This window comes from Mus musculus, chromosome 3, assembly GCF_000001635.26.
Source record: "Mus musculus strain C57BL/6J chromosome 3, GRCm38.p6 C57BL/6J".
In the NCBI taxonomy this organism is placed as follows: Eukaryota; Metazoa; Chordata; class Mammalia; order Rodentia; family Muridae; genus Mus; species Mus musculus.
In genome coordinates, this window is record NC_000069.6 from 51,615,809 (window position 1) to 51,635,732 (window position 19,924).

Genomic DNA, 19,924 nt, shown 5'->3' on the forward strand with positions numbered 1-19,924 from the left:
GGGGAACTCACTTTCTGGGCAGGGACTTCCCTGTCTCTGCCTAACTTTGTCTGGAGAGTGCCCCTAAATACAGGGGGCTGGCCTTGTCTTTAAAGTGACCTTGTACAGAGCTCTCTGCAAGGATGCATAACTCAGCACGCATGTCCACTCTGGCTTCCTGCCCACATGATAATTAGATGTCTCCTCCTCGATTGATGCTATGAACAATTAGCCTTTTCTACTCGTTGCCCTAAAAAAGCCCTTAAATGCCCTCCCCCTGGAAAGACAATGTAGACTTGTCTCGATGCAGTGATCTCTGGAGGATAGTCCATACATACTCAGGGCTGCCTGACCCCTGTTCTTCACCTAAGCTCCCTTTGTTTTTCAGGCTGGTGTGTTGGGAGCCGCGCCCACATTCGCCGTTACAAGATGGCGCTGACAGCTGTGTTCTAAGTGGTAAACAAATAATCTGCGCATGTGCCAAGGGTATCTTATGACTACTTGTGCTCTGCCTTCCCCGTGACGTCAACTCGGCCGATGGGCTGCAGCCAATCAGGGAGTGACACGTCCGAGGCGAAGGAGAATGCTCCTTAAGAGGGACGGGGTTTCGTTCTCTCTCTCTCTTGCTTTTTCGCTCTCTTGCTTTTCTCTCTCTCTTGCTTTTTCGCTCTCTTGCTTCTCGCTCTCTCTTGCTTCTTGCTCTCTTGCTTCTTGCACTCTGCTCCTGAAGATGTAAGAATAAAGCTTTGCCGCAGAAGATTCTGGTCTGTGGTGTTCTTCCTGGCCGGTCGTGAGAACGCGTCTAATAACAATTGGTGCCGAATTCCGGGACGAGAAAAAAACTCGGGACTGGCGCAAGGAGGATCCCTCATTCCGGAACCAGAACTGCGGATCACGTTTATAAAGGTTCCCGTAACACAGACTGTTGAGAAGGATTCAACTGCCGAATTCAGAACTCATCAGCTGGGGAACGACGGTGATAAAGGTTCCCGTAAAACAGACTGTTGAGAAGGATTCAACTGCCGAATTCAGAACTCATCAGCTGGGGAACGACGGTGATAAAGGTTCCCGTAAAGCAGACTGTTAAGAAGGATTCAACTGTATGAATTCAGAACTTTTCAGCTGGGGAACGAGAGTACCAGTGAGTACAGCTTCACGAGGTAAGCCTGGCCTTGAACTTTCTAACGAAATTCAAGACAGTCTATCAGAAGTAAAGTGGAATATGTTTGGCCTTGAATTTTTTCTGGTGTTAGGAGCCCTTTTGTTCCTTTTCACATGTTATCAAGTGATTAAGATAGGGCTAAAAATTCTAGATGAAATTCAGGGTAATCTATCAGAAGTAAAGCGGGGAGAGAAAGTAGGAACAAAAAGGAAATATGGTACACAAAATAAGTATACAGGCCTTTCCAAGGGTCTTGAACCCGAGGAAAAGTTAAGGTTAGGTAGGAATACCTGGAGAGAGATTAGAAGAAAAAGAGGAAAAAGGGAAAAGAAGAAAGATCAATTAGCGGAGGTATCTAGGAAAAGGAGCCTGTGCTCATCGCTGGATGGGCTCGGGGAGCCAGCTCTTAGTAGCTCTGAAGCAGGTGAAGAATTCTCCTCTGAGGAAACAGACTGGGAGGAAGAAGCAGCCCATTACCAGCCAGCTAATTGGTCAAGAAAAAAGCCAAAAGCGGCTGGCGAAGGCCAGTTTGCTGATTGGCCTCAGGGCAGTCGGCTTCAAGGTCCGCCCTATGCGGAGTCCCCGCCCTGCGTAGTGCGTCAGCAATGCGCAGAGAGGCAGTGCGCAGAGAGGCAGTGCGCAGACTCATTCATTCCCAGAGAGGAACAAAGGAAAATACAACAGGCATTTCCGGTCTTTGAAGGAGCCGAGGGTGGGCGTGTCCACGCTCCGGTAGAATACTTACAAATTAAAGAAATTGCTGAGTCGGTTCGTAAATACGGAACCAATGCTAATTTTACCTTGGTGCAGTTAGACAGGCTCGCTGGCATGGCACTAACTCCTGCTGACTGGCAAACGGTTGTAAAAGCCGCTCTCCCTAGTATGGGCAAATACATGGAATGGAGAGCGCTTTGGCACGAAGCTGCACAAGCGCAGGCCCGAGCAAACGCAGCTGCTTTGACTCCAGAGCAGAGAGATTGGACTTTTGACTTGTTAACGGGTCAGGGAGCTTATTCTGCTGATCAGACAAACTACCATTGGGGAGCTTATGCCCAGATTTCTTCCACGGCTATTAGGGCCTGGAAGGCGCTCTCTCGAGCAGGTGAAACCACTGGTCAGTTAACAAAGATAATCCAGGGACCTCAGGAATCCTTCTCAGATTTTGTGGCCAGAATGACAGAGGCAGCAGAGCGTATTTTTGGAGAGTCAGAGCAAGCTGCGCCTCTAATAGAACAGCTAATCTATGAGCAAGCCACAAAGGAGTGCCGAGCGGCCATAGCCCCAAGAAAGAACAAAGGCTTACAAGACTGGCTCAGGGTCTGTCGAGAGCTTGGGGGACCTCTCAGCAATGCAGGTTTAGCGGCTGCCATCCTCCAATCTCAGAACCGCTCCATGAGCAGAAATAATCAGAGGACATGTTTTAACTGCGGAAAGCCTGGGCATTTTAAGAAAGATTGCAGAGCTCCAGATAAACAGGGAGGGACTCTCACTCTTTGCTCTAAGTGTGGCAAGGGTTATCATAGAGCTGACCAGTGTCGCTCTGTGAGGGATATAAAGGGCAGAGTCCTTCCCCCACCTGATAGTCAATCAACTGATGTGCCAAAAAACGGGTCATCGGGCCCTCGGTCCCAGGGCCCTCAAAGATATGGGAACCGGTTTGTCAGGACCCAGGAAGCAGTCAGAGAGGCGACCCAGGAAGACCCACAAGGGTGGACCTGCGTGCCGCCTCCGACTTCCTATTAATGCCTCAAATGAGTATTCAGCCGGTGCCAGTGGAGCCTATACCATCCTTGCCCCTGGGAACCATGGGCCTTATTCTCGGCCGGGGTTCACTCACCTTGCAGGGCTTAGTAGTCCACCCTGGAGTTATGGATTGTCAACATTCCCCTGAAATACAGGTCCTGTGCTCAAGCCCTAAAGGCGTTTTTTCTATTAGTAAAGGAGATAGGATAGCTCAGCTGCTGCTCCTCCCTGATAATACCAGGGAGAAATTTGCAGGACCTGAGATGAAGAAAATGGGCTCCTCAGGAAATGATTCTGCCTATTTGGTTGTATCTTTAAATGATAGACCTAAGCTCCGCCTTAAGATTAATGGAAAAGAGTTTGAAGGCATCCTTGATACCGGAGCAGATAAAAGTATAATTTCTACACATTGGTGGCCCAAAGCATGGCCCACCACAGAGTCATCTCATTCATTACAGGGCCTAGGATATCAATCATGTCCCACTATAAGCTCCGTTGCCTTGACGTGGGAATCCTCTGAAGGACAGCAAGGGAAATTCATACCTTATGTGCTCCCACTCCCGGTTAACCTCTGGGGAAGGGATATTATGCAGCATTTGGGCCTTATTTTGTCCAATGAAAACGCCCCATCGGGAGGGTATTCAACTAAAGCAAAAAATATCATGGCAAAGATGGGTTATAAAGAAGGAAAAGGGTTAGGACATCAAGAACAGGGAAGGATAGAGCCCATCTCACCTAATGGAAACCAAGACAGACAGGGTCTGGGTTTTCCTTAGCGGCCATTGGGGCAGCACGACCCATACCATGGAAAACAGGGGACCCAGTGTGGGTTCCTCAATGGCACCTATCCTCTGAAAAACTGGAAGCTGTGATTCAACTGGTAGAGGAACAATTAAAACTAGGCCATATTGAGCCATCTACCTCACCTTGGAATACTCCAATTTTTGTAATTAAGAAAAAGTCAGGAAAGTGGAGACTGCTCCATGACCTCAGAGCCATTAATGAGCAAATGAACTTATTTGGCCCAGTACAGAGGGGTCTCCCTGTACTTTCCGCCTTACCACGTGGCTGGAATTTAATTATTATAGATATTAAAGATTGTTTCTTTTCTATACCTTTGTGTCCAAGAGATAGGCCCAGATTTGCCTTTACCATCCCCTCTATTAATCACATGGAACCTGATAAGAGGTATCAATGGAAGGTCTTACCACAGGGAATGTCCAATAGTCCTACTATGTGTCAACTTTATGTGCAAAAAGCTCTTTTGCCAATGAGGGAACAATTCCCCTCTTTAATTTTGCTCCTTTACATGGATGACATCCTCCTGTGCCATAAAGACCTTACCATGCTACAAAAGGCATATCCTTTTCTACTTAAAACTTTAAGTCAGTGGGGTTTACAGATAGCCACAGAAAAGGTCCAAATTTCTGATACAGGACAATTCTTGGGCTCTGTGGTGTCCCCAGATAAGATTGTGCCCCAAAAGGTAGAGATAAGAAGAGATCACCTCCATACCTTAAATGATTTTCAAAAGCTGTTGGGAGATATTAATTGGCTCAGACCTTTTTTAAAGATTCCTTCCGCTGAGTTAAGGCCTTTGTTTAGTATTTTAGAAGGAGATCCTCATATCTCCTCCCCTAGGACTCTTACTCTAGCTGCTAACCAGGCCTTACAAAAAGTGGAAAAGGCCTTACAGAATGCACAATTACAACGTATTGAGGATTCGCAACCTTTCAGTTTGTGTGTCTTTAAGACAGCACAATTGCCAACTGCAGTTTTGTGGCAGAATGGGCCATTGTTGTGGATCCATCCAAACGTATCCCCAGCTAAAATAATAGATTGGTATCCTGATGCAATTGCACAGCTTGCCCTTAAAGGTCTAAAAGCAGCAATCACCCACTTTGGGCAAAGTCCATATCTTTTAATTGTACCTTATACCGCTGCACAGGTTCAAACCTTGGCAGCCGCATCTAATGATTGGGCAGTTTTAGTTACCTCCTTTTCAGGAAAAATAGATAACCATTATCCAAAACATCCAATCTTACAGTTTGCCCAAAATCAATCTGTTGTGTTTCCACAAATAACAGTAAGAAACCCACTTAAAAATGGGATTGTGGTATATACTGATGGATCAAAAACTGGCATAGGTGCCTATGTGGCTAATGGTAAAGTGGTATCCAAACAATATAATGAAAATTCACCTCAAGTGGTAGAATGTTTAGTGGTCTTAGAAGTTTTAAAAACCTTTTTAAAACCCCTTAATATTGTGTCAGATTCCTATTATGTGGTTAATGCAGTAAATCTTTTAGAAGTGGCTGGAGTGATTAAGCCTTCCAGTAGAGTTGCCAATATTTTTCAGCAGATACAATTAGTTTTGTTATCTAGAAGATCTCCTGTTTATATTACTCATGTTAGAGCCCATTCAGGCCTACCTGGCCCCATGGCTCTGGGAAATGATTTGGCAGATAAGGCCACTAAAGTGGTGGCTGCTACCCTATCATCCCCGGTAGAGGCTGCAAGAAATTTTCATAACAATTTTCATGTGACGGCTGAAACATTACGCAGTCGTTTCTCCTTGACAAGAAAAGAAGCCCGTGACATTGTTACTCAATGTCAAAGCTGCTGTGAGTTCTTGCCAGTTCCTCATGTGGGAATTAACCCACGCGGTATTCGACCTCTACAGGTCTGGCAAATGGATGTTACACATGTTTCTTCCTTTGGAAAACTTCAATATCTCCATGTGTCCATTGACACATGTTCTGGCATCATGTTTGCTTCTCCGTTAACCGGAGAAAAAGCCTCACATGTGATTCAACATTGTCTTGAGGCATGGAGTGCTTGGGGGAAACCCAGACTCCTTAAGACTGATAATGGACCAGCTTATACGTCTCAAAAATTCCAACAGTTCTGCCGTCAGATGGACGTAACCCACCTGACTGGACTTCCATACAACCCTCAAGGACAGGGTATTGTTGAGCGTGCGCATCGCACCCTCAAAGCCTATCTTATAAAACAGAAGAGGGGAACTTTTGAGGAGACTGTACCCCGAGCACCAAGAGTGTCGGTGTCTTTGGCACTCTTTACACTCAATTTTTTAAATATTGATGCTCATGGCCATACTGCGGCTGAACGTCATTGTTCAGAGCCAGATAGGCCCAATGAGATGGTTAAATGGAAAAATGTCCTTGATAATAAATGGTATGGCCCGGATCCTATTTTGATAAGATCCAGGGGAGCTATCTGTGTTTTCCCACAGAATGAAGACAACCCATTTTGGGTACCAGAAAGACTCACCCGAAAAATCCAGACTGACCAAGGGAATACTAATGTCCCTCGTCTTGGTGATGTCCAGGGCGTCAATAATAAAAAGAGAGCAGCGTTGGGGGATAATGTCGACATTTCCACTCCCAATGACGGTGATGTATAATGCTCAAGTATTCTCCTGCTTTTTTACCACTGGCTAGGAACTGGGTTTGGCCTTAATTCAGACAGCCTTGGCTCTGTCTGGACAGGTCCAGACGACTGACACCATTAACACTTTGTCAGCCTCAGTGACTACAGTCATAGATGAACAGGCCTCAGCTAATGTCAAGATACAGAGAGGTCTCATGCTGGTTAATCAACTCATAGATCTTGTCCAGATGCAACTAGATGTATTATGACAAATAACTCAGCAGGGATGTGAACAAAAGTTTCCGGGATTGTGTGTTATTTCCATTCAGTATGTTAAATTTACTAGGGCAGCTAATTTGTCAAAAAGTCTTTTTCAGTATATGTTACAGAATTGGATGGCTGAATTTGAACAGATCCTTCGGGAATTGAGACTTCAGGTCAACTCCACGCGCTTGGACCTGTCCCTGACCAAAGGATTACCCAATTGGATCTCCTCAGCATTTTCTTTCTTTAAAAAATGGGTGGGATTAATATTATTTGGAGATACACTTTGCTGTGGATTAGTGTTGCTTCTTTGATTGGTCTGTAAGCTTAAGGCCTAAACTAGGAGAGACAAGGTGGTTATTGCCCAGGCGCTTGCAGGACTAGAACATGGAGCTCCCCCTGATATATGGTTATCTATGCTTAGGCAATAGGTCGCTGGCCACTCAGCTCTTATATCCCACGAGGCTAGTCTCATTGCACGGGATAGAGTGAGTGTGCTTCAGCAGCCCGAGAGAGTTGCAAGGCTAAGCACTGCAATGGAAAGGCTCTGCGGCATATATGAGCCTATTCTAGGGAGACATGTCATCTTTCATGAAGGTTCAGTGTCCTAGTTCCCTTCCCCCAGGCAAAACGACACGGGAGCAGGTCAGGGTTGCTCTGGGTAAAAGCCTGTGAGCCTGGGAGCTAATCCTGTACATGGCTCCTTTACCTACACACTGGGGATTTGACCTCTATCTCCACTCTCATTAATATGGGTGGCCTATTTGCTCTTATTAAAAGGAAAGGGGGGAGATGTTGGGAGCCGCGCCCACATTCGCCGTTACAAGATGGCGCTGACAGCTGTGTTCTAAGTGGTAAACAAATAATCTGCGCATGTGCCAAGGGTATCTTATGACTACTTGTGCTCTGCCTTCCCCGTGACGTCAACTCGGCCGATGGGCTGCAGCCAATCAGGGAGTGACACGTCCGAGGCGAAGGAGAATGCTCCTTAAGAGGGACGGGGTTTCGTTCTCTCTCTCTCTTGCTTTTTCGCTCTCTTGCTTTTCTCTCTCTCTTGCTTTTTCGCTCTCTTGCTTCTCGCTCTCTCTTGCTTCTTGCTCTCTTGCTTCTTGCACTCTGCTCCTGAAGATGTAAGAATAAAGCTTTGCCGCAGAAGATTCTGGTCTGTGGTGTTCTTCCTGGCCGGTCGTGAGAACGCGTCTAATAACACTGGTGGCCACAGCCTCTGAGGAGAAAGGGAGAGGCCATTTGTTAGTTTTGGTATACTTTAACTATTTTTCAGATATTTTATTTCTTTTATGGACTGGTGTGCATGTATGTGTGTATATATGGAGACCGGAAATTAACCTTGGGTATTGTTCTTTTTACCTTCCTTATTTTTCTCTATAAAAAGTTCTCTCTCTCTGTCTCTCTCTGTCTCTCTATCTCTCTGTCTCTCTGTCTCTCTGAATCTCTCTCTGTCTCTCTCTCTCTCACACACACACACACACACACACACACACACACACACACACACACAAAAGACAACTTTTGGGAGTCAATCCTTCAACTGTGTGGGTCTCAGGAATGGAACTCAGGCTATTAGCTTTGATGGTAAATGGCTTTACCTGTTGAGACATCTCACAGGTCCACATCTATGGGTCTCTTGCTGGCCTGGAGTTCACCAAGTGGGCTATTATGAATGGTCATGAGCCCAGGCACACACCTACGTCCACCTCACCAGTGCTGGGACAGGCCACATACCTGGTGTCATTACTTGTGTTCTGGCAGTTATCCTAGAGGTACACGTTTATGGCAAGCAAGCACTTTATTGACAAAGCCATTTCCTGAGTACCTGACAGGGTTTTAACATTATAAGTGGGTCTGAAGGGCCCATTACCAGACTCCCTTTCCTGGCTTGTGTAATCCAAAGTTGGTGGAATCTCTGCCTCAAATGTCACAGCTTCAAAATCCATTTCTGTCTTAGTAGGATTTTTGACCATAATAGATTTTAATATTTTACTGAAGACCACTACTAATCTCACACACTCTGCCTTGAAATTCAAAGTAAAAGCCGCTCCTGTTTTCTCTTTCGGAGGGAATATTTCTCTGTTCCTTACGCACTGGAAAATGTAAATCCAAAGAACTCTTTATTAAAAGGCAACAGACGTGACAGAACCATGAATTTGCTGGGAGTGTCTATAGATGGATCATTACTTGAACAATAGAGATGCTATTCTAGAAAATTTGTCACCAGGACAAACTTTTGTGATTAGTTGTGACAGATCCCGATATGGCTTGGTCTCCCTCTGGTCCTCAGCAGAGCCGCTGGTCCTGGATGAGTTTCAGTCTATGGACATCTGTGTTGGTTGGCAAGAGGCAGATTTCAGAGTCACTCCAGATCATCAGGTGAGATTTTAGGGTTTCTGGCTCTGGGTTAACATTTTTTTTTTAAAGATTTTATTTATTTCATGTATGTAAGTACACTGTCACTGTTCACAGACCCACCAGAAGAGGGCATTAGATCCTATTACAGATGGTTGTGAGCCATCATATGTTGCTGGGAATTGAACTCAGGACCTCTGGAAGAACAGAGTGCTCTTAACCACTGAGCCATCTCTCCAGTCCTGGGTTAGTATTTGATTACTGTTCTATGGACTAGGGACTGTCTCATGGAGCCTGGGTACCTGCCTCATGAGTATAAACAAATAAGCAGAACGTGGACCCAGTTAGATCAGTCCAAATCCAGAATTCCTGCTTCAGTTGTTAAGAATGCATGTCGGGTGTGTGTGTGTGTGTGTGTGTGTGTGTGTGTGTGTGTGTGTGTGCATGCAAGAGAGGAGGGGGGAGGGAGAGAGATGGGAAGAGTGTTCATAAGAAATTTGGGAACAAAAGAATCAAAAGCATTCTGTGAGATACCATTGTGAACAGATTTGTCTATTTTCTTAATTTAATTTTCAGGAACTTGGGTCCTCAAAAACTCACGTAAATGTCGGGTGGGCTGGGCTGCCTACCTGGATGGCAGGAACAGGGGATCCCCCCCACAAAAGGGGACCCCAGGACAAGCTGCCTGCTGAGACTATCGATCAAGAAGGATTCCAAACACTAATCACGGATCTCCACACACATGCACACTTATACAACGTGTGCCTACACACATGCAAAAGCATGTAAAGACAATATATGTGCAACAGGCAGACACACAGACACAGACACACAGACACAGACACACACAGACACACACAGACACACACACACACACCCCAAAAGAAAAATGATGGAAACATGTACATATTGACTGAAACATCCAAGACCTTAAAAAGCCAGCTTCCTTAGCTGGGCTACATAAGGCCATGTTCATTAGCTGCCACATTTTATTCAGTGTTTCAATTTTTTTAAATTAACATCTTCTGAGCACACTGGTGCACACCTTTAATCTCAGCACTTGGAAGGCAGAGGCAGAGGTGGGAGGACCTCTCTGAGTTTGAGGCCAGCTTGGTGAGACCTTACCTTCAAAAAACAAAAATATCCCTAACTGGTCCTCAGTGGGAGAAGATGAGCGGAACCCTGCAGAGACTTGATGTGCCAGGTTGGGGGTGGGTATCTAGGAGCCTCCACCCTCTCAGAGGAGAAGGGTAGGAGAGGATGTGTGAGGACTGTGTGAAGGGGAAGACAAGGAAGGTGGGGAGCACTGACTAAAATGTAAAGTAAAAAAATAAATAAACTAAAACAAACAAACAAAAATGGAAAGGGGGAAGAAATCCAGAGACTGGCCGACTGTCACGCCATTTGGGGCAGCCAGGGAGAGATGCCCACCAGGCCTGCCACCACACAACTCAGAGTGGGAGGGGGGAGACGTCCATAGACTCACCAGGTGCCGTCCCACACAGGTTGGCTATAGACACCTAAGTTCCCACTAGCTGCTACACCATGAGGTCTAGACAGAGGAGTTCACATGACCAGGCTGCAGCAGAAGCCACTGCAATGTGCAAGTGTGTGGCAGACAGATGGGAGAGAAAGAGAAGCAGAATAGGATTGTGGAAAGAGAAGGAACTGGATACAAATGATGGAGAGGAATAACTTGTTGTGAGTGACAAGCCCTGCCACGTGAGGCCATGGTGAAATTCCAGCCCGTGCTGCCACTGAGGGCCATGTCTGGGTCCGTGGCTACACAGTGGCAGGAGTCCATGTTAGGTATCAGGGCCTAATATTACCACTAGAGCCATGGGGATGTCCCTTTCTGGGCAGCCACCTGGGACCAAGTGGATATCTTAGAACTGTGCAGAACTGGCCTCGTCCCTCACTGGCTATGGCCTTCTGGAGAGCTGGCCCCATCTCTCACCCAGAGCAACACTCCGGAGAGCAGACCCTGAGTTTCAGGGGAGTCTCACGGAGCACAGTGGGGCTGGTTCTGGAGACAAGGGTGAGGGCAGAGAGCAGGAGAACGAACCCTGCCTCTTGCCAATGCTAGTACTGGGTGGCCTAACTGGATCAGTGAGGGAGAGCTGGCCATGGTCACATAAGGGAGAAACCGCAGGATGACCAGCTTAGCTAACACCCAGGTCCAGATCCAGGGCTTTGAGTTGGCCCATCCCAAAATCTACATCATCTGTGAACCAGTGGGGTGTGTGAAAAGGCCAGTCCTACTGATCCAACGCTGCAGGATCTCCATGACACAGGGCAACAACAAGATAACTGGGAGGATCCAGTATTGATGGTGTCCTAGAAGCCAGAGACCATGAACCAGACCAATGACTCATTGCAATGAACAGTCACAAGTGAAGATGTGTGGACAGAGGGATGTATTGTGGGACACACTGTGACATACTACAGCTTCCACCATGAGATGTTTTCTATGCTTTGTTTTGTTTATTTTTAATTTGTCTCTGTGTTTTTTATTTGGAAGGAGGTTGCAAGGGTGGAGGGCAGAAATGAGGAGATGGGGAGATGAGTGCATGATGGGAAACTCCCAAGGAATCAATCAAAAGTTTAAAAAGTAGAATAGACACAGGGTTTGCACTCACCAGCCCGTATTTTCGTCTTGTAGCCACTTAGCTGCTTATCTTGCTCTTTCTGTAGAAGCAACCCAGATTTTAAATTCTTCTAGAGACTGCATAGCCTGCGACACCCTCATTTTCAGCATCTAGTTGCTCTCGAACTTTAGTTTCTTGAACAGAAATGAACTTACGTACCATGTAAGTGAGCTGCCCACTCTCCTTCATGTCCAGTGGCACCCGATCTAAAAAAAGGGGACGGCAGCTGCTCTGATTAAGAACCTGCTCCGAGAAGGAATGGAGAACTCCTGTACTCACCAGCATGTGTTTTGGACACCATCAGACCATTTATGAGTCCCGAAACTTCTAAGATGCCAGAGGAGATGTGGAAACGTCCCATATTTATTGTTGCCTAGAGTGAAGTACAGTATACATATTTGCTGGTGTATTGTGGTTCTAACCTTATTAAAGAAGGCTCTGAGATGGTAGCTTTCTCTGAAACATGAGCAATACCTAATATGTTTATGTACTGTAACAAAACAATTTAGTAAAGATCATAGATTTATTTCTTACAGTTCTCAGGGCTGGCAAGGTCAAGGTTAAGGCCGATGTGTTAGCTGATGATTCAACGTGTGGTGAGGGCTTGCTTGCTGTTGACAAAGTGGCACCAGAAGGACTCTGTGCTCACATAGTAGATGACAGAAGGACAATTCACATGGGTATTGATCCCCTTGATGAGAATGGGGCCCCTCACGACTTCATCAGTTATTAATCAGTTATTTAAACTCACATCTTAGCCTTTGTTTTAAGTTCTGACATACATCCAAACAATAGAGGGTTTTATATTATATACTAGATACATTTGTTCAGTTTTGTTTGTATATTTCTGTGTGTGCATGTGCACCTGAGTGTGTGTGTTTGTGTGTGTGTGTCTGCATGTGTATGTGTGTCTGCATGTGTATGTGTGTCTGCATGTGTATGTGTGTGTGTATGTGTGTGTGTATGTGTGTGTGTATGTGTGTGTGTGTGTCTGCTTGTGTATGTGTGTGTGTGTGTATGTGAGTGTGTCTGCATGTGTATGTGTGCACAGGTATATGTATATTAATGTGAAAGTCAGAAGTTGTTGCTGAGGAACATTATTTTTTTTTAAGATTTATTTATTTTATTTATATGAGTACACTGTAGCTGTCATCCGACACACCAGAAGAGGGCATCAGATCCCATTACAAGTGGTTGTGAGCCACCATGTGGTTGCTGGGAATTGAACTCAGGATGCAGCCAGTGCTCTTAACCCCTGAGCCATCCCTCCAGCCCAGGAACATTCTTTGATCACTCTCTCACTGGACCTGGAGCTCACTGGTCTGGCTAGACTGGCAGGTTGATTAGGGGTGTGTGTGTGTGTGTGTGTGTGTGTGTGTGTTCCTTCCTTTACCTCCTCAGCATTGGCACTTCACTCGGGTGCTGGGGATCCGAACTCTTATCAAAACATTTCCCTGGGGCCAAGTCCACTTCCTAGCCACATTAGATAGTCAGGTGGTCTACGGGCAAGATACAGCCTCCAAGTTGTGTCATCAGATACTAATATCCGAGGTCACGCAGATATGAAAGCAATGACCATGCTGGGTGCTCAGGCAGGAGTTTGCCTTTTCTGGTTAACCTGATGGATCTAGGTGACTCTGAGCTATGCAATTTGGCCATGCATTTGCTATTTTTTTTTAAAGGTTGTATAAAGTTTCCCAATGTCTACAGTTCCTTCAGTGGCCATTTGAGTTACAGGGAAGAAAAAAGAAAAACTCTCCAGAAAGCACAATATGAAGATTGGCAATCCAAGGAGGAGATGCTCATGGTTATGACCCACTCACAGATTTGTGAAATATAGGTCGGATGGAAAGGAAGTGAAACTTCCTGTTGAAGTTTCATTTATAGCATGTCTCTGGAAATTGCTAAATGTAATTTCTTGGTGTAAAATAAACTGCAGAAATCTGGGCTGTGTCCGTCTGCTGTGTGTTTATGGAAGCCGTTCTGTCTGAAGCTGAGATGTTGTAAAAATTATAGAGTGTCACGAACAGCCACAATTAGTTTAACAGATGTGACCCCTCAGCTAAAAAGCCGTCAAGATATTAGCAACCAGATCCAGAAAATAACTGGGAATTCCTAAAATCCATACAACACCACCCATGGGAAGGACACCACTGGCGTTAGCACTTTCTACCTTTCTTTTTTAGTAGTTTAACAAACTATGGGATTGGAGAGATAGTTCAGTTGGTAAATCGCTAGCACCATGGAGGTAGAGACAAGATAATCCCTAGGGCTCATTGTCCAGTCAGCCTGCCAGATGAATGGGCTCCAAGACCCAGTGAAAGACCCAATCTCAAAAGTAAGGCAGACGGAAGAAGAGGACCAGAAGGAGGCTCATTGGGTGAGATGGTGGCAGTGTTAAGTGTAGGGATGAGAGTCAGGATATTTCTCAGCCACATAAAAGGCGGGTAGGCATGGTGGCCACTTGTCATCCTAGTCCTGGGGAAGGTGGGGACAGGATTCTCGGGGCAAGCTGGATAGCTAGGGTAGCTGAAGTGGCAAGCACCAGTTTCTTTCTGTGAGAGATACTGGCTCGAGAGGCAACTAAATAAGACACCTATTTAGTTTATTACAGTCCACTTTGATTTAGGATTTTTATTCTAGCTCAGCATGAGGCATGCAATGTCCTGGTCAACATGACCAGCCTTAGAATCCTTTAGAAGACACATTCTGGTGGAGGTGTTCCAAGGGAAGTATAACTGGAGTAGAATACAGTGGCTCCATTCCACAGGCTATGCTTTTATATGGACTAAAAGCTGGGGAAGGAGAAACCCAGATGACTGCCAGAGTTCAGTTCTTTCTGCGTCTTGATGCATAGAGATGTAATGTTAATGGTCTTGGCCTCATCCTTTTGCCATGAGCTGGGCAACTCTGTTCTACCATGATGGACAGCTCTCTCTCCAAAAAACCATGAAACAAAACTAAGCCTTCTTCCTTTCTTTGCTTCTTCTCCTTCTTCAGTTTGGTTTGTTGAGACAGGGTTTCTCTGTGTTGCCTTGACTGTCCTGGAACTCCCTATGGGGACAAGGCTGGTTTCAAACTCAGAGATCGACCTGCTTTTGGAGTGCTGGGATTAAATATGCGCACCCTTGGTCTCTCTTAGGCTTGTGTCAGGTGGTTTTGTTTGTTTGTTTTGTTTTTGTTTATGTCAGAGGAATAAGAGTAACTAATACAAGGACCCTTAGCTGTGAAGAGTGGCTGACAGATGCCACTGGGTGCCTCTTGTAATGAACATTGCTGATGGCCAGGCCACAGCAGATCATCTATTTTGTGATGGGCTCATCTTCTATAATGGGATGATGATGTGCTCTGTGAAAGAGAATTTGATTCCCATCCGGGCTTAGTTTTGACTTTTCTGAGTCAACCGTAGTGATTCTGTTTTCCTTTCCAGTGCTTGGTTTAAGGGAGGGCTCTGTAGGATGTAGTGCTTGAATCTGGATGCTTCTGGGTACAAGTGCTCTATATCAGAACCAGTACTGGTAGCCAAATATCCTGCTCCCCAGCCCTTTTCCTGCCTCCTGCCTGGGAAGCAAAAAGCCTGACTGCCAAGTTCTGCTTGGCCACATGTAAGAGACAGAATGGCATGGTTCCTGCCCTGGAACAGAGCCAACAGGGTGTGGGCCTCTGTGAGTGTTGGTGGTTGTTGTGGGCATAAGGCTTGTTTGAATACTAATGTACATATTTTCATGTTCCTCCTTTAAGGAATGTCCTCTCTGCCAAGGTTAATGACTCCATGATAATCAGAGACAGCACAAGTCTGGGAGGCAAGGGTGTGTGGCTAATGTCTCAGCAAAATGGTAGAATGCTGTAACCTTCAGGACAGCCCTTGAGGCTGTGGGAAAGAACGCTGAAAACATGAGTTCAGGAAAAAAAATACAGAGTTTATCATCTATGTGAAATATAAGGATGCATTGTTAATTATATGAGGGGTAGCATGGGACAGAGGGAGTTAAGGTCCAGGCCCAGGCAGAGTAGGAATGGTAATTTTAGGGCAGGGTCCCACCCAGCTATCTTATTGCCTGTGCTTGTGCTTGTTATATCTTTCTAAGAATCGAGGGGATGGCATCATCAAGGGATGCTGATTCGTAGGATAATCAAAAGGGAACCTGGAGTAAATGACTGGATTGATGGGCAAATAAAAACTGAGCTCTTGATCTTCAAGAGATGAAATATCTAGAGAGTTTTTAGAATAGAAAAAAAAGCAGTCTCAAGCAGAACATAGAGAGAGCAGTCTGGAAAGCTGTCTCGAGCAGAACACAGGCCATCAGATTGGACCCACGATTGACTTCAAGTCATTTGTTTAGCTGCTTCCAGCCACCCTTTCTCTCAGAACCCCTCTCCAAGCCAAGGCTGTTCCTTGGCACCTGGCTGCAGGCATGTGCTGTGAAGCTTCTCTATCCACAGAAAGGTATAAGAGGAGACCACCATTGCTGCCATATGACTTTGATTCTTCTCTTCAGAGACTCCACCATGCTTTCTCCTTCTGGTGCTGGGACCTGAACTCTCCTCAGAGTCCCCACCCCTGTCTGCTGTCTACAGCATTAAATAAGTCTTGTGACTTTATGGAGCGATCTCTGTCTTGGTGTTTGTATCTGAGACTTTGGCCTAAAAACACGGGAAGTTCTCCGGAGGCTCCTGGAGAAAGTGCCCTCTCTTTGGAGGTTGCTGTGCTTGCATTGAATTCCTTGAAGAATGGTGACCATCTGTGACTCTGGCATAAAAATGACATATTGAGGAAGGCAGATGGAATTAAAATGGGTCTTTCAGGCTTAAACTGTCAAACTGTGGAACAGCTTATATGGCGACCTTCCAGAAGAGTGTGACAGAATGAATTTCTTTTAACCTCGGATGCAGTCAATGAGTATTGTCTATCTTTGCTCCTCTGGCCATTCCAGATAATATTGCATTGGGGACAGTATCTTTAAGTGACCATCAGAGATAGAGTTTTTATGGGCCTCAAGGGTTGTTAAATATTAGCTGTTTGAGACCCAGAAAAGGCAGCATTCAAAGACCTCTGGGCTTGATGTCAAAATAGCTGGCTGTAAATAACATCTTTCATTTATTGTTTGTTTGCTTAACTCCTAAGCCAGCACTACCCAATAGAGATTATAATGCTACCCTTGATGCAAATCATGTATAATTAAAATTTATCTGATAACCATATTTTTAAAAGTAAAAATAAATCAGTGGAAAGCCAGTATTTGGTTGAACCCAATATGTTAAAAATATTAAACATGTCAGAGTAAAAAATAATAAGGTATTTTTATACAATTCTGTATTTTATTTGTACTGTTTTTAAAAAGATTTATCTTAATTGTATGTGGATGGGTATTTTGCATGTATGTATGTCTGTGACCCATGTGTGTGCCTGGTGCCCAGGGAGGTCAGAAGAGGTTTCAGATCCCCTGGAAATAGACAGACAGTTGGAAGCCACCACACAGGGCTAAGAATCAAACTCCAGTCCCCAGGAAACACAACCTGTGCTCCTAACCACTGACCCATCTCCAGCCCCTATATTATTTTTAAATACTAAATCTTTGAGATCCAGGTTTCCACTCGTAATGCATCTCAGCTTAGGCCAGTTACGCCAGAAGTTCTCACACACATGGTAAGCGTTGATTATAGTAGACATCAAGCTCTGTGTGATTCAAGATCACATAAATTCTAACTCTAACAATGTACTCCAATTCTTCAGAAATCTCCATGGGAAGGACCTCTGGGCATACCTGTCAGAGACTTTCTAGACTGTGTTAATGGAGGTGGGAAGGCCTTCTGAGTAAAAAGGGAGGCAAAAAGGAGAAAGCAAGAGTGAGATTGGCATCGATCTCTCCTTGCTTCCTGATTGCAGATGCAGTGTAACCAGCTGCCTCACCCCTGTGACCGTGCCTTCTTTCTTATGGAAGGGATGGCACCCTCAAATCGTGAGCCAAGATAAACCCTTCCTTCCTTTCTTTGGTCAGGTATTTTATCACAGCAGTGAGAAAAGCAACTAATTCAAGGATTTCTCGAACTCTTGAATTTTCCCATGAGACGTTGTGTTAGTCACTTTTCTGTGTCTGTAATAAAACACCATGACCAAAAGCAACTTATGGAAGAAAGAGTGTACTGACTTACAGTTCCAGGGGAATAGGAATCTATCATGTCAGGGGTGCATGGCAGTGACTGGCAGGAGTGGGAAGCTGAGAGATCACATTTTAAAACTGCAAGCATGCAGCAGAAAGAGAATGTAATCTGGATGTGGGGAAAGACTATGGAACACTCTAATCCAATGAGTGATATATTTCTTCCAGCAAGACCACACCTCCTAAACCTCCCCAAACAGCGCCACCTACTGGGGGGGGGGTCAAATGTTCAAATACCTGGGCCTATGGGGCACATTCTCCTTCAAACTTAGCCATCTTGTACATATATGCACCAGGCATATATGCATGTTACACTCATCATGCATAATTAATGTATATTCATTCCTAAAATTGCAATGGTTCATTGATATGATTGTTTTGTTCCATCACTATGCAAATTCTGTGTATTAGCATATTGGCATGACTGTCTTTTTCTTTAGAGCAGAGTTGAATCCCTTTGTCTGTCTCTCACTTCCCAGTCTTCAATTCTGTTTCAGGATTATAGAAAGTGAGGTTGAGGAATGTTCTTCCTTAGTTGGTCCTGGAAGGGAGTTCAAGTCTCTTTCATTCCCATGATGCACATCTCACCTGGGAGCACCTATGTTCTCTGTGATAGAGTCAAAATTATGATTCCTAGGTCTGAGAATATGCACAGAAGGAACAAAAGACTTCAGTGGGAAGCTTGAAATTGTTAAGAAAGAACCAAAGTTTGTTCCCCACCCCTGATCCCCAAGGAGAAAAGAAAACAAAACAAAAGAAAAGAAACAACTACCCTATTATTTTGGAAACTAGAGGAAAGGATATAATAGCAAAATAGAAAATACATGCAATAATATGTTGTACAGAGGTCTACTATGGATCTTATTACAAAGGTGATGGGCTGGATAGAGTTAGGGATCCAGTCTGAAATTACCAGTTCATATCTAGGAATAGGAAACTTGACAAGTGGCCATCACCCTGAGAACCCTGATGGAGATCCCAGAAGGAGCATAGCAGCAGGCTTACTAGGCGAGGGGACCTGCCCACAGCCAGCCAGTCATTATGGTGCCAAGGATCAGGGGGCTTTCCAAGAGGGAAGCCCAAGGGGTAGTTCCTTTCCTTTGTTGTGTGTATCAGTTGGCATCTTGCTGGGTGTGGTGACTTGTCAGGAAGCAGACCTGTTGCTAGGCAACCAAGGAGTTCTGAGGAAATTCTCCTCCCCAAGGAGACTGACTTGCCAGGAGCCTTCAAGAAGGATTTGGATATTAACAAACAAGAATGTGCAGCCTTAGGGAGTAGTAGCTTAAAAAAAATTGTTTGTTTGTTTGTTTTTGAGAAGACTGATTGGTAGAAAAGTATGACCTGAGCATGGAAGGGAAGTGAAAGAAAGGAAGAATAAGAACAAAGAGGAGGAAGGATCAGGTTTCATGTGTGTGTGTGTGTGTGTATACATACATATATATAATATATATGCATTCATATTTGTGTATTACTTTTCTTGTTGCTGTGACACAATATTTGTCAAAAAAAAAAAAAAAAACAAACATAAGGAAAGGCCTGCCATGTTACTGTTCAGGTGAATACAGACCAATGTGGTGGTGAAGATGAAGGTAGCTTTGTGGTGGTGGTGGGCATGCAACTGGGACTTCTGGTCTCTTTGTATCTTTATCTTGGCCACACAGGAAGCAGAGTGATGAATGTTGATGTTCCTTATGTTTTATCATTTTCTGTTCATCTCAAAGATTCGGGGAGAAAGGCCACCTACCCAAATCATCATGGCCAAATTAATTAATGCAAGTTTTTTTTTATTCTTGTTCCTTCGATGTTTTCCCCTAAGGTGGAGTTCAACAGATTAGCATTAGACATGGTCAAGAAAAGGGTTTTTATAGTCCAAGGTCAGGGGCTATCCATGTGAGGGATTTGGCAGGCAGATGGGTGAGGTTACGGAGTAATGTAACAAGGTGGTCTCGACAGTAGACAGTCATAACAACCTTCTGAAACAAAGGTGGGGTTGCCAGATGGTCATAACAACTCTTTGAAACAAATACATGGTTGTCATTTCCTCGAACATACAGCTCAGACTCATTTGTAGTTAAAGGTACAGATGGGGCATAGCCCAGTCCTTGAGAGGCATAAGCTTAATCACAAACAGAGTTTGTCTTTACTCTAAGGTGGCTTTTAAGCCCAAGATGGAGTCAGGCTGCTCCATCACCTCCTCCCTTCTGTTTGGC